Source organism: Hyaena hyaena, unplaced genomic scaffold (assembly GCF_003009895.1).
Source record: "Hyaena hyaena isolate Hyena2069 unplaced genomic scaffold, ASM300989v1 scaffold_671, whole genome shotgun sequence".
NCBI classification, from domain to species: domain Eukaryota; kingdom Metazoa; phylum Chordata; class Mammalia; order Carnivora; family Hyaenidae; genus Hyaena; species Hyaena hyaena.
This window is the reverse complement of record NW_024081302.1, coordinates 371,442-387,202: the sequence shown is the minus strand read 5'-3', so window position 1 is coordinate 387,202 and position 15,761 is coordinate 371,442. Positions and strand designations below refer to the sequence as shown.

The window sequence follows — 15,761 nt, the reverse complement described above, 5'->3', positions numbered from 1 at the left end:
CGGTGCTAAGTCTGCCATTTGCTGAGGTAGGACCGGGGGCATACTTCCCTAGGCCTCTGTTTCCTCTCCTGAAAGATCAGGATTTTGGATTAGATGTTCTCTAAGGACATATTTTCTGTATATTTAAAAAGTCATTCTTGTTTTTTTCTTTAAAAATTAATTTATTTTGAGAGATAGAGAGCATATGCAGGGGAGGGGCAGAGAGAGAGAGAGAGAGAGAGAAAGAGAGAAAGAAAGAATGGAAGAGAGAGAAAATCCTAAGCAGGCTCTATGCTGTCAGCACAAACCCGATATGGGGCTTGATTTCATGAATCGGGAGATCATGATCAGAGCTGAAATCAAGAGTCAGATGCTCAGCTGACTGAGCCACCCGGGTGCTCCTGTTGTTTTCTTATTATACAAAAATAATATACATTCATGGTGAATTCCCAAAACAAAATAAGCAAAAAGAGTTAAACTCACATATGCTGCTACAATCCAGAGATACACATGATTACCATTTTGATGTATATTCTTCCACTCTTTCTATTTACCTATAAATATTTAAATACACAAAAAATGAGGTCATTCTACATATACACCATTTGATGCCTACTTGTTTTTACTTAAGAGCGGGAACATCTTTATCATGAGTTTTAAAAATGGAATCCCAATTTATGAATAGGCCATCTATTTCTCTAACCAATCCCCTGTAAGTAATTTGGTATTTTTTAATCTCTTGCAACTTTTCACAGTTATTATAATGAAAATCCTCATGGCTAAATCTCCAAACATTTCCAAATTCTTGTTTTAGGGTAAATTGCCCAAAGCAGAATAGCTGGGTCAAAAGTGATGCATGTTTATTAGGTGTTGATATCAGTTGCTGTACTCACATAAAGTTCAGGTTATAGGACATGCTTTGGTGTCTTCAGACAAAATGAATTAGACTCCGGAATCCTGAGCATGAATATTCCCTTTTATAAGATCTGTTGGAGTGCATTTATACATGTACATACTTCTGTGGGGGCAGTTTTGGTATGTCATTTTGTGATGACTGAGGAAGAATTGCAGTATATATTATATGACCACCTTCCAACTTCCTTTCAGGGAGTACTATTATAGAAAGAAAAAAATATCCTTATTCATTTCTGAGCATGCAGAAAATTTACAACTGATTCTCTAAGATCTTTTCAGCTCTATCAGTTCATGAAGGGATTAGACTGATCAACACATTTATTGAGTACCTAATAAGCACTTAGTGATGAGGCATTTGGCACTAAGAAGTGCAGTGTTGGGGGTGGGGGGAAGCCACATGACAATGGTAAACCTATGTCACCAGAGTCTAGCTGTGTGGCACATGCAGTTGTGCTATAGGTGCCGAGAGAGGAGTCCCGGGGGCCCACAGGGTCGGGGAATTGAGTGCCCTCTCCAAAGATGCTGTGTTAACCTGAACTCTTTGATTAGCACCTGAGAGAAAACTACCTCAAATTAGCTGAGCAAAGAGGTTTACATTTATTGACTCCTATAATCAGTCCCTAGGAAGACCAGGGATTTGGGATTCTCCTCCCCCCCCCCCCCACTCCTTCTGCTTCTCTCTTTGGGTTGGCTTCATTCTCTCAAAACTTTCTAAGTTGGTGCCTGGAATTAGGCTGCTAGCTGCTTGTGCTTAAATCTTTAAAGTCTTAGTCTAAGTTCAGAGGGGAAAAACCTCTTTTCCATCTCTGGTTTAAAAGAAATCCCAAGAAGCACTCTGATTAGCCTGGCTGGGGTGCTGGGCCTGCATGTGGAACAGCATTGGGCCCAGAGGAGGCCTCATGATTGACCACACCTGTGGGCAGAGGGTTGGGGCTATTGCCCTGAGAAGAGGGAAAAGGATCACCTATGTGGAATCTAAACCTCAGCTCCCAAAAACAGAGCAGAATGGTGTTTGTCAGGGGCTGGTGGGAGGGAGAAATGTGGACACCCTGGTCCAAGGTTACAAACTTCCAGTTATAAGAGGAATATGTTCTAATGATCTAATGTACAGCATGGGGATGATAGTTAACAATACTGTATTATATGCTTGAAAATTAAGAGTAGGTTTTATATGTTCTCACCATAACAATCAAAAACAGCCATCATGCAAGGTGAAGGATGTGTTAACCTTATTGTGGTGAATATTATATATGTGTACACGTTAAGCTTATACAGTGTCGTGTCAATTATATTTCAAGGCTGGGGGAACGGAACAAGAGTGCTAGGCAGACTGAAACACGATAAGCATTTAAGATGAGGAGGGATTGTGTAAACAGCTTTAACAGGGTTAGCAGCAGCAGCTGATATATGAATTGATTGAAAGGGCACAAATTAGAATGGAAAAGAAAGTAGCCTCTTAATTACCATAAGTTTACATTAACTATTCATTTCATCTTCATCAAATCTCACAGATATGCATGTTCACATTTTGTGGCTAAGGAAAGTGAAGAGGTTAAATTAAGCCCTTCTTTAATAGCTAATATGATTCTAACATAGCTAATAGGATTCTTAATAAAGCCATGACCCACATAGCCCAGTCCTAGACAATGTTTTGGTTTAAAAAGTCAAAGGAAAACAAACAATATACTAATGTATGACAAAAATAGTTTCAGAATTGAATTTCTTTCCTTGGGTTTCTAGAACACCACAATGACGGCTTCCTATACCTTCCTGGGATGACCTCCTGACACTGGTTCTGAGCCTTGTTCGTCTTGGCAGTGCGACCTATTTGGTGTGCCTCTAGGCTTTAACTCCCCTGCCCCAGTCCTGACTCCGCATTTCAAAACCCACAATAATTGGTCTTGAAGAGTAAGACTTTTCTTGGACTTTTGGGCAAGGAAGACAAGCTAGAATCTGCTTCAACAGGCAGGTTGAGGAAAGGCTGTTAATTTGGCTGTAACCCCCTTTACGATGGAGCTGTGATTCTGACCCAGATGCCTCTCTGAAATTTACATGGTTTTCATCCTCCATGCTACCTGGGGAGAGTGCTGGAATAACAGAAGCAAAGATGGACTCTCCCAGGTCCAGCCTTCTTGATCTCCGCTGTGCTAAAACTTAATCTCTAACACTTAATAAAGTACCATATGGTGTATGGTAATAGTCTGTCTTTCTCACTGTTTTCAGTGTTTTACTTAGGTCAGCATGGTACAGGCTGTCCCCTTAGCCTGGAGGACCCTTTCCTTGCTTATCCTCTGATCAATGCCTACTCACTCCTGAAGGCCCAACCGATGTGTTTACTTCCCTCAGGCTCCCCAGAATTCCGCACACGTATCTTTAGTGTTAAATTACCACAGGGTGTTGTGGTTATGGTTGCCCATTTGCCAGTGGCTGGAAACTTTGTGCTCCCTAGCGCGGGAACCATGCCTCATTTGCCTGCTTCTTCCTTCCAGTGCCCAGCATGGCTTCTACCACATAGCTGCTCACTAAACATTCTTTTAAATGAATAAAAAGTTAATTATTCAGTTATTTCTATAGGTAGCAGAAGGCTATGCCCTAAAAGGGATGCTCGATAGCACTAACTGAGCTGAGAGCAGGAGGGAGATGCTGTAAGTCATGTTTCAAGAGAATGGATGTGGCAGCAAGATCTGTCATTTGAGACTTTCAGGCCTTAGAATAATCGCTGGTGTTTTGACATTCTTCCGTATCTTTGGGAGAAATAAATGGAACTAATGTGAAAGAAATTCTTTTGGGACCTTCTCAGAAGTAACTGGTACTGATTCAGCAAAACAAGGCATCAGAAAAGATCCTGGCACCGTCTCTCCCTCCCCAAGGCTTTGCGACTATGAGGGAAGGCATGCTCTTTTTACCTCCACATTAAGTGCCAGGAATTCTTAATGAACAGATCCTTTCCTCTTTGATTTCCTTGTGCTCTGTCTCCCTTCCGCTTTACAGGTTTACTTGTGTATACTCCACTGAAGGTAAGATTTACAACAGGGGTCTTTCTTAGATTTACAACCTGACTACTTTTTTTCTAGTCGTAAGTTGGTTCTCTGATGATTGGTTAACATTTGACACAACCATCCCATAAGGATTTAATTTGTTATTCAGACGCAAAGTATTCTCGGATCTATGCAAATTGTATTTGGCATCTCCAAAGCCGATGGCTCTGGCCTGGGTGGTCCCAGTATAAGTCCTGCTGACCTCTGTCTTGGCAAGCATTAGAGTTCTGTGTCTTCTCATGTGAAATCATGAACGCAGAGTTTATAGGTGGTCAAGCAGAGAAAACTGAAGGTTGGTGATGTTAAATCATCACTCAAGGTCCTATAGCTGTAGGAAAAGCCCGAGATCTTAAAAACACATTTCAGGAGAAACTGGAAAAAAGACGACCAGTTATGACATGGGGAATTTAGAATTATTTAGGGTCCTTTAAAATTAAGGGAACTCTACATGTCTTCTGCTCAGGATGTGCTGAATATCAACAACCACTGAAATCATTTCAGAAATTTCTAGAACTTAAGAATTTTTGTTTGACATACAGAAAGGCCACAAAATTAACTGTGTCTTGGGTTGAAATCTGAAGTATAGTGGGTTCCATATGAATGGCCTTAATTGACAAAAGTTTGGGGTTGGCCCCTAGTGGTGTTTGTGGCTGGGCATCGCTATCTGCAGATGTATAGTTTTATATAGATTAAAACCTTAATTATCTTACATACTAACTTTAAATATCATTTATGTGAGCATTTATAAAGATGATAACATTCAATTTGAGTAATCCAGCTTTTGCTGGGTGTCCTTATGGGTTAGACACATGCCAGGGAAGAAAGATATGAAGCGCTAGGCTCGGCCTTAAGAACTCCCAGTTGAGAGGAAGGGTCAGAAACCTTGGTGGTCATGGCAGCGGCATGATTATGCCCAGGGAGCTAAAAAAATGTAGAGGAGATAATACTATCCAACCTGGAAATCTGGGAGACAACTAAAGTTGCGTGAAGGAAGGTACAGAGGATCCTGCACAGACTGGAACACTGAGTTGTAAATGTGTTATTTTACCATGAGTCCACAACCACAATAATAACAGAGATACATGATCTCAAAGTAGAAGTTTTATCTCTGATTTTGTTTATGAAGATCAGTCTTTCCCATTTCTTAGATCTTCTGGTTGCCTTCGCTGTTGCTCTGTAATTTTCTGCTGTTCATAGTTAGATGTGTATCACCCATTTTCATCAACAGAGAGAAGAGGATTACAACTAGGAAAAAAAATGAAGACCATTAAGTAGGCAGTTTGGTTCACAAACTCATGTAAACCTAATGCATGGAAACGATGTACGGCAATATCCAATGGGAAAAGTCAATGGGAAAAGTCAATGAATAAGTCTAAGTTTTGACTTGGGTATTTGTTATTTGTATTTTCTGGTTTGCCCACTTCCCCAAAGTTAATGTTCCATAATAAGTTGACCCATACTAGCAGCTATAATTTTAGAGAGTCTCATGGATGTTCAGATGAAGATAGGTGTGCTTTAATCAGTTTTTGACTCACTGCTGTTTCAACTTAGAACTTTCCTGAGCTGTAGTTCCCTCACTCACAGAATGGGAGAGAAACACCTTAGTGATATTTTGGAATTAAATGAAATAACATTTAGCAGTGTTAGGTACTATGCCTGGAACATAACAGGTGCTGAGTAAATAATAGCTTATATTATAATAGCTTATATTATTACCCTCATTCTCTCGACAGTATCCTATTGCTTAGAGATTAAGTACGTGACTCCCCTCCCTCCTGCCCCAGAGTGTCCAACTTCATAGTCTGAAGCACAAATTAGTTACCAGAGTGAAAAAGCTCAATCCCTCTATTTGTCACTAAGAACAGAAAGTCTAGAAGTCCAGTCTGCCCTTTCAATGCTTGAACTTCTTTCTTATATATCCAGATATTTTCTGGGTGTGTCAGTTTCTCAGGGACAATCTGGTCAAGCTTTGCTCTGTTGTGATATGCACACCCTGGTGATTGTAGATGTTGGTTAAAACTAGCATAAATAAATTGAATGTGAAGTGGAGAAGGTGAGGGAGGTTCCCAACTCACCAGGTGGCAGTGGCTGCTAGGGTGGCTTTGCTCCTGCAGCAGCTGTAGTTCTGTGTGTGTGTGTGTGTGTGTGTGAGAGAGAGAGAGAGGCTACCAATTCCGCTGTTCCTGGGCACTTTTCTCACCAAAGAAGAGAGAGGAGGGGCCAACCAACAATGCAGACTCCATTGTCTTCCACGCTAAGTGTGCAGTAAATTATTATATTCGGTTGGGCAAACAAGGGCAAGTGGCCAGACGGTATGCTGCCAGATTCTGTAGCAGGTGTTTGGCCCCTCATTGTTCATGGCATTCCAGGACAGCATTCTGGAATCTAGCAGAGATGAGAATCTGTTTCTGGGAGGGGAACTGGGTTCTGGGACTGTGGGGCTTTCCAGCTACATGAATAGACAGCACTGGCTCCTCCTGGTATATTCAAGGGCTAGGATTCAGGAGCAAACTGACCTGGCAGGACTTTAAGTCCATCCTTATCCTGCTAGCTCGGTGGTTTTGATTGGGAAGCATTAGTTCTTCCCTTGGCAGAATTAGGGGCTGAGGTCCAAGTCTGGAGGTTGTGGTTGGTATGAGATGGTGAGCTTAAGGTGTGTTCATGGTTGGGGAAGCCTTCAACCCTTCCTGGTACAGTTGGTGAAACTGGAGTCCAAGCCATGCAATTGACTGGAATTGATTGCCTTACGTGCTCAGCAGTGGCTAGTTTCTATGGCTACATGTGAGTGGCCTGCTCCTCTGCTGGGAGGCCAGTTTGCAGGGAATGACCACAGGCAAGGGAACCCCTACTATTCACATGATACATGAGATACTGATAGACTGTTCATGTTAGTTTTGTATTGGGACTGGAATTACTTCCATTTTGTTAGTCATTTTGTTAGTTATTTTGTTAGTCATTAAATATAAAATTAAATTTTTTTTCCATGTTAAACAAAAAACTGTAATTGGGGGCTATAGGAGTTTACTTGGCATCCTGATCCTGTTCCTTGAGATTGACCTTTGTAGCTGCAGTAGACATTCATTTGACACTTATCTATCTTTATCAAGGGTGTTATGTAGAGGCAAGTCCGTGTGGACTTCAGGATAGTCATTCCTTCATTCTTAATTCATAAAACATACATTTACTCAAGATCTGCTGATTACTTGGGACAGATTTATGAACAAACCATAGTGTGAAGAATTAATGGTTTGCTTGGAGAGAAAGGAAGGTGAGTTCACAAGTGTAATCAACATAACAAATACCACAACTGAAGCAATTACAAAGTCCTTTTGGAGCATAGAGGTAGGAGTAATTGGCCCTGAACAACGGGAAAATTTTACCATAGACATGCTATTCAGCTTAGGTCTTGAAATGAGAATAACTTTCCTTGGTGGGGAAGAGGCAGAAGAACTTTCTGGGCAGGGGATATAATTTGTGGAAAGGCCTGGAGATTGGGGAAGCCTGACTTGATTATGGAATGGCAAAAAGCCACTGGGGCTAGAATCTAAGTTTGAGGCTCACAGGAGAGAATAAAAGTAAAGACCATTTATTAACAGAGAGAGTGGGTGTCTGACGATGGGAGGGAAATCAGAAAACTGTATTTCTAGGAAAGAATTTCCCATAGTATGTCCCATATTGCTCTAGCCCTTGAGATATGGACAAAGATTTGCAGGTAAATGTGGAAATGCTACAAAACACTGTAGCATATGTGTATGTATATGTACAATACTATAGTATTCTATGAGCTCTGATAAATTAGACAATAGAAACATTCAACTATTTGGTTTTTCGACTCAACCATAATATTGTTTTGAGTTACTAACATCTTCAGGAATTAACATTCTATGTTGTACATCTGGGTAATGCTATTCTAGGGACATATAAACTCAAAGTAGGTCTAAAAGGGGAAGAAGACCAGTCAGACCTATGTGTATTAGAAAGTGACCTTTTGGGGCCTTGGCTATGAAGCTCATGGCTGGTGATTACTGAGGGTGCTCAAGAGAAAGAGGAGACAGGTCTCCAGCACCTAGGGGCAATGTTGGGGAACTAGCCTTGGGGCAGTGGGTTTACCTGGTCACTGGACCACAGGATGACAATGTCAAACATTGGTATATCAAGGTAGGAGTGGCCTATTAATAGAAGGTGAGTTGGGAACAATTTACATGAGACTTCTTGTGTTCTTACAAAGCATCAGATTTGGGCACAGATTCTGAAGCACGTCTGATCCTGTGGAGTAGGAGTTGGGTGGTGGATTGATGGTCAAGAGGATTTGAACTCCATGAGCCCATTAAGCACCACCCAGTCTCCTTCTCCCTTCTTTAATTTTTTTTTTTTAACATTTATTCATTTTAGGGGGAGAGAGAGACTGAGAGATTGAGTGGGAGAGGGGCAGAGAGAGAGAGAGAGGGAGACACAGAATCCAAAGCAGGCTCCAGGCTCTGAGCTGTCAGCACAGAGTCGAACGCAGGGCTTGAACCCATGAGTGGTGAGATGATCTGAGCCAAAGTTGGATGCTTAACTGATTGACCCACCCAGGGTCCCGTCCTTCTCCCTTTTTGATAGGTTTCATACATGTTGCCTTCAGGAGAGTTTCCTGTCTCTAACATACCTACAATTCCCTCTTGTTCTGTTCCCTGTGTTCTCCTTCAGTGACTTGTTTCAAATTCTCCCTCACTCTATGCACCAGAACTACTTCCCATCCACCAACATGTCCCATCCTACAGTGCTATTAAAAGTAAACACTTAATGAATGCTTATAGTGTATTGGGTCCTTTGCTAAATACTTGATATAAATGATTTATTTACAGTAATCCATAGGATAGTCACTTAGGAATGCATTTAGGGGTAAATAATGGAAACCTCACTAACAGTGACTTAAACAAATTTGGACAATTTCTTCTACATAAAGTCCAAAGAGAAGTAGTTTTTGAATTGAGTCTCCATGATGCCACTGAAGACTCTAGACTATATGTAGCTTCTTATTCCATCTTCCTCAGGCTTTGAAAATTGTCTGCATGTTTTGGCCTCATAGTTGCAAAGTAGGTGCTGTATACGAAGGCATCATGTTACATCTCCCTTTACCTAGGGTTTGCGAGCTGGTTTACTTGAAACACGTAGCTTTCCCAGAAACTTCTGGGGCATTTCTGTTCTTGTCTCATTGAAAAGAACTGTGACATGTGATCTTTCCAGCTGGAAAGAGGCTGGGAAATTGAGGATTTAGCTTTCTAATCTCTACAGTTGAGGAAGGCTAGGGTGAAATGGGTTGAAAGTGGGTTCTAGGTTTACAGGACCTGTCACGGTAGGCATTGTTATTCTCCTGTTAGATGACAAAACAGCTCAGGAGGCTAGGTTAACTTGCTTGGGGTCACGTAGCTGTTAAGTTCTAGAGGCAGATTCCAAGTTGACTTCGTCTGATTCTAAAGTCTACATGGGGTTCCCATATCCCACGTCTCCTCAAAATTTTAAAGTTCAGTTGAATTCAGTGTATGTTTACTGAGTGAACATCTATATTCAAAGTGCTATATTGGAATTCCAAATGGATATACAGATAATTAAAACATTGTTCCTGTCCTCCAGAAATCTTTCACTCTGGAGGTAGACTTGAATGGCGGATATCAGTGGGGCACACGCAATAAGTTGTGGGTGTACTAGGGAGGGACAGTAGAATCCTGCATGGGGAATCCTGAGAAGGCTTTCTGGAGGAGAGATTTGATTTGGGCATCTGTCTGTAGAGGTTTCTTTTTTGAGCACTGTGGTTATTCTTAATTTCTGTAAACCTCAGTTAACAATAACCTAGTCTTAGGTCGTCTCAGGTGGAGTTTTTTGGAAATTAATGCAGGGGTATAATGTCTGAAAGCAAATCAATTGATCGAGTTTTTGGTTTTTATTTTAACATTTGCCCCAAATCCCATAATCTTGGACTTTAAACCAAAACTAGATCTAGTCTATCAAATGAAAACACATGAAGTAAAGCATTTCAAAACAGTAATAACCACAAAGCCATTTAAAATAAGTGTAACCTACAATATATTTTCCTAAACAAGCTGAAGTGTCAGGTGGCATTGCATAAAGAGAAGTTTTTATATTCCAATTACACAGGAATAAAATGACCGATGAACCGTTTTTTACCCTGACACAAAGGTAATATAATGTACTGTTCTTTCAGTGGGGAAAAAAAATTAGAATGGACCTGAATAGAAGTAAAGTGAGAATATCTTTTTTTTTTTTTTAATTTATTTTTATTTTGAGAGTACGAGTTGGGGGTTGGGGCGCAGAGCTGGGGAGAGAGAGAGAATACTAAGCAGGTTCCATGCTTGATGCAGGGGCCTGATGCCGCGATGCTGGCTGGGATCATGACCTGAGCTGCAATCAAGAGTCAGACATTTACCTGACTGAGATACCCAGGCTCCCAAGAATACTTTTTTTTAATTAAAATTTTTTGATGCTTATTTATTTTTGAGAGAAAACAGAGTGTGAGTAGGGGAGGAGCAGAGAGAGAGAGAGAGAGGGAGACAGAGAATCTGAAGCAGGCTCCAGGTTCTGAGCTGTCAGCACAGAGCCTAACGCAGGGCTGGGGCTTGTGAACTGTGAGATCACTACTGAGCTGAAGTCAGATGCTTAATTGACTAAGTCACTCAGGTGCCCCAAGAATACTTTTAATTATAGATCTTAGAGCCCCCTGCCACTCCCCCCCCCCCCGCGCCCCTCCCCCGCCCTCCCTGAAAGATAAAAGAGCAAAGCACATGACCAGACTGTTCACAAAAGAGGCAAAACCATGAGTAAGGGTATGTAGAAAATTGAAAGCAAGAGAGANCGCCCCTCCCCCGCCCTGATTGAAAGATAAAAGAGCAAAGCACATGACCAGAGTGTTCACAAAAGAGGCAAAACCATGAGTAAGGGTATGTAGAAAATTGAAAGCAAGAGAGAAATGCAGAGGAAAGCAAGTAGACATCATTTTCTTTTTGTCTGCTAAATTAGCCCAGGATTAGGATAAATCCACTGGCAAGAATTTGGTGAGATGGCAAGAGCCTGTGCCTGTTTTAGGATTATAAAATGCTCTCTTTCCAGGAAGCAGTTGAACAGCATATATCAAAAACCTCAAAACGTTTATACTGTTTAACCCCTTACTTCCACATCTGGAATCACACGGAAATAGAGACACACCTAAAGAAGTAATCTGAAATGTGGACAAAAATAGATGCACAAATATATATGTTACAGAATTGTTAGAAAAATGAAAATGTAATCCCCAAATATAGGGGATTGGTTAAGCATACCATATATCTATGTGATGCAATGATTTAGCCAATATGAAAAACATTTGAAAACTTAAGGATATGGGGAAATACTGAAAATGTTCAGGGTATAAATAGCACAATGACCACTGTGAAAAAACATCTGAAAAGAAACTTAAAAATATTAATAGATTTTACTGAGTTGTGGCATTTGGGAAACTTTGCTTTTTATATATTTTGTGTCTTCTACATCTTCTACAGTGAACACATGATGATGATAAAAGTATGCTGATGAGCACGGGCCCTGAGTTCCTCAGGTGAAAGCACTGCTTGTTCGCTCTTCCCCCAGATCCCAGCCTTGCTGCCGAACCTCACAGGCAGGTGACAGTCTGGGCTTGTGGTGCCTGTTCAGAACTTTCTCTTGGGGAGGCAGTGGCTTCTTCAACTCATCTTAGCCGTCTGCAGGCACACGGTTCTTAAATCCTCACAGCCTTGTAGGGTTCGAAAGGCAAGGCAAGACAGCCTGTGGTGGCCATTCTTGAGACCTCTGTCATTCCTCACTGTGGTCTGGCTGTGGTCTGGCCCTGTTCTGGCCCAGCAATGGGACCGAGCTGTCGGCTTTGTGCTCGGGATACAGATGTGCTGTGAGGCCTCCATGTGGGTCAAGAAGATGACTTGGCAGAGTGTCTGCACCCATACCTGGAGAGCATTAGCACCTCTGTGTGACAGTTAAGCCCTCAAAGAGTTCTGCCTTCTGCCAGCTGTCCAACTCGGGGGTAGCTGTGAGCAGGTGGTACTACCGAGGGGGGTCATGACCACTGTGGAGTGGAGACAGGAGAACAGGCCTACAGCAGGCATCACTGACCTCCTGGTCTAGAGTCTAATTGTGAAACTTCTCTAAATGTCATGGTGGGGGCGAGGGGGGTGGTGCCTGGGTGGCTCAGTTGGTTAAACATCCGACTCTTAATTTTGTCTTCAGGTCATGGCCTCCTGGTTTGTGAGAATTGAGCCTTGTGTCAGGATTCTCTGTCTCCCTCTCTCTCTGTCCTTTCCCCTCTCTCTTGCCCATGAGTGTGTGAGCATGTGTGTGCTCTCTCTCAAACAATCATTAAAGATCATCTTCCATGGCATCATGGAAGTTTGCTTGATAGGACTGGTTTTATTGAATCTATTGAATCCATCCAGCAGTTATAATGACGATAGGTGCCAAGCAGGTGTGTCAGGCTCTCTACCTACAGCCAAAATACTATAAGTACTATAAGTAACATTTTAATAGAATCTTTACTACTCTCCTTTGAGGTCAGTGTCATTATCCTTCTCTCATAGATGAGGAAACTGACCTAAATCCTACCCATTACAAGAGAGCAATCCAGGATTCAAGCTCAAGTCCTTATAACTCCCCAGGTTTATCATGCTCATAACCAGCACATGGATGCTTCCCAAACTTCAGTCATTTTAGTGTCACTTTTATCAAGGCCATGCCCCATCCATAATTTATTCAATATTTTTGTCAGCTTGTTTTTTCCAGTTAAATCATGGATTTAATGTGCTGGTTGTATTGTTTTCAAATGTATCAATTTTAAAAGGCACATAAGTTTTATAAAGGTTTCATTCCTGTACCTTTAAAAACACTTTGGGGGTGCCTGGGTGGCTTAGTTGGTTAAGTGTCCACCTTCGGCTCAGGTCATGATCTCACCGTTCCAGAGTTCGAACCCTGCATCCAGCTCTGTGCTGACAGCTAGGAGCCCAGAGCCTGCTTTAGATTCTGTGTCTCCTGCTCTTTCTGCCCCTCCTCTGCTCATGCTCTGTTTCTCAAAAATGAACATTAAAAAAATGTTTTTAAAATAGTCGGAACACCAGAGGACGTGTACCACATTTTAGGGAAACTATATTGTGCTGCTCTTTTTAGACTGGACCAAAGTGCTGACAGGCTACTGACCAGTTGCTATTCACTGGAGGTTTTTCCTTCCTGCCCTTGGTAGAATCTCACTGGTCCTAACTATTTCTGCTAATATACTCATCCCAAGGTAAATGGTGGATCAAAGGGATGCCACCTCCCCTTCTCATCTTCTGTGAGGAGCTGGGGTGTCTGACATGCTCTGCACGGGGCTGCGCACACTCCGGATCAAGCACGTTAGGCTTTTAGAGTCAGGAACAGTGGCTTTGGCTCTTTTAGGAATGGCTCACGGAATAACAGTGTAACAGAATTTGTAGTGTCTGTGTTGAGGAGATGGGGACCTTCCTTGGGCCACTTCATTTTTCTTTACGGTGTGATCCCTCGCTAGACCTCTGAATGCTGTCAGTAACACACTTGGCCATAAAACATTGATCTGCTAGAAAGTCCCTTGGGGGAAAAATTAATATCCCTTCACCTCTGTGCTATAAATGGATGACATTTTCACTATGGTGGTGCTATATACAGCCTGAGAAAAACCTGGAAAGCAGAAAACTTGCCTCCTATATAGATAGAATGCTAAGCTAGGAATGAACAGGTCTTTGTTCTTATCTTTCCTGGGCCTCTGTTTACTCCTCTACAACAGTACCTTCCTCATGGGGCTACTCCATTGTACCTGGAATGTGCAGAAACACATAACACATTAAAATTTTTATACCACGGTAGTTACTGTGATACATCTCTGTGTAAATTAAGGGGGTCAGAGCAATGAACTTTGCACTCTTTCCACTCTCAAGGAGGGAGTGGGACAGAGGGTTCTGAGCACATCACCCTGGCTTCTTTGGTGAACTGAGTAAATCAGATGGATGGCAGCATCCTTTATTTCTATTAAGCTTTAGAACCTTGTTTGTGATATTTGCTAGTTGTATTGAGGCAGAAATAAAAGGGAGGAATGAAGGAACATCAAGAATACACCAGCCATCCTCTCCCTGAGCAAAACTGAGGGAACCCAGTGTGGCCAGGAAGGGCAAAGACACCAAGGATAATCACAAAATATGTAGGTCATTGGTCCCCAAATCTCCAAAATGTGCTGGAACAATAGCGTGGTCCAACCCAATTATTGCAAAATTCCATATTCTAATGAGAAGGCAAGGAGGAGGAGTCACTTGACCTTTAAATATATATATGTGTTCATCTTGTCGGGAGAGATTTGACTTTGGTATCATGTTGACCTGAACAGCTCCCCAATTTTGGTGATAATTTAAATCATTGTTCTGTGATTTTTCTAGTAATAATTAGATTTTATGTGTACTGCATTTTAATAGAGAAATTATCCCCAATCCTTACAATAGTGCTGTGGGTTGGACAATATCACTTCAATTTTACTGACGAGAAGATCAGGGTGGGAAGGTCCAGCCATACTCCTGAGGCTGGCTGTTTAATAAATGCCAGACCCCAGAGTTGAGTCTGTTTGACTCAAACTCAAGCCTCTTGTTGCATGCTAGTTTTGTCTTCACTTAGTAATTCTTTCTGAGGTATTAAGGTTTAAAAGCTTTGAATTTCTGGGGCGCCTGGGTGGCTCAGTCGGTTAAGTGTCCGACTTCAGCTCAGGTCATGATCTCACGGTTCGTGGGTTCGAGCCCTGCATCGGGTTCTGTGCTGACAGCTCAGAGCCTGGAGCCTGTTTCAGATTCTGTGTCTCCCTCTCTCTCTGCCCCTCCCCCACTGGTGCTCTCTCTCTGTCTCAAAAATAAATAAAAAACAAAGGAAAAAATTTTTTTAAATAAATAAAAGATTGGAATTTCATTTCTTTAAGTGGGCCCCATGCCCAGTGTGGGGCTTGAGCTCACAATTCTGAGATCAAGAGTCACATGCTCTACTGACTGAGCCAGCCAGGCGCCCCTGAACCTGGCATTTCTTGAGTGTCAAACCTTGACAGAACATTAAGAGAAGGAAAAAATACGTCACTGAATAAGAAGTTGGAAGTTTAGTACATTAGTTATCTTCCAAATTGATTTTGGAAATCACTTATCTAATTAGCCATTATGATTATTAGTCGTTTCCATGGAAACAATGCTATCTTATTACTCAAAATAGACACCCAGTTATGTGCTTATTTCTGCACAATCCAGCCATCAGCACCTGACAGTTCTGACAATAGAAGGAGGGATTCTTTTTTTTTTTTTTTTTTTTAATTTTTAGTTGGGATAACTACTGGCTACAGAGTCCTATCTTGTTAATATTTCTCATGGACCTCTTCACACTCAGGCCTCCTCAATTGCACAGGTGTACAGCAGTGGTCCTTCAATGTGGCTACACATTGGAATCACCTGGAAGTGGCCTTCTACGCACAGACCATCAGAATCCCTGGGAATGAGACTCAGCTATCAGCACTTAAAAACTTCCCCAGGTGTCTCCCATGGACATGTAACTGGCTCTTAAGCAGTTGCAAGTGTTTCCAGGCAAACGCACACCATTCTCTCTCCACAGACTTGCCAGAACATGAAACCCTGAGTCTCAAACCAAGTTGCTCCTTTGGAATCACCTAGGGCTGGGGGAAGAGTTTAAAAACAGACTGATGCCTGGGCCATCCTCACCAGATATTTTATTAAATGGTCCCTGGAGGGGGCTGCTCAGACATCAATATTTTTAAAAACTGTC

At 41.9% G+C, this 15,761-nt stretch overlaps 2 long non-coding RNA genes across 3 annotated transcripts; one reads left to right on the top strand and one right to left on the bottom strand.

Annotated features, from left to right (window-relative positions):
• Positions 1 to 4,953: 4,953 nt before the first annotated feature.
• Positions 4,954 to 6,272, bottom strand: LOC120220108. Its single transcript, XR_005525467.1, has 2 exons — positions 6,133 to 6,272; positions 4,954 to 5,177 (listed from the first exon to the last, which is right to left on the bottom strand). It is a non-coding gene; the product is annotated as an uncharacterized LOC120220108 (long non-coding RNA).
• Positions 6,273 to 6,357: 85 nt separating this feature from the next.
• On the top strand, positions 6,358 to 12,260 carry LOC120220109. 2 transcript variants are annotated; one of them, XR_005525469.1, is made up of 4 exons: positions 6,358 to 6,585; positions 7,145 to 7,200; positions 11,468 to 11,587; positions 12,186 to 12,260. It is a non-coding gene; the product is annotated as an uncharacterized LOC120220109 (long non-coding RNA). The 2 variants fall into 2 exon arrangements; XR_005525468.1 differs by having other exon boundaries at positions 6,358 to 6,713.
• Positions 12,261 to 15,761: the final 3,501 nt, after the last annotated feature.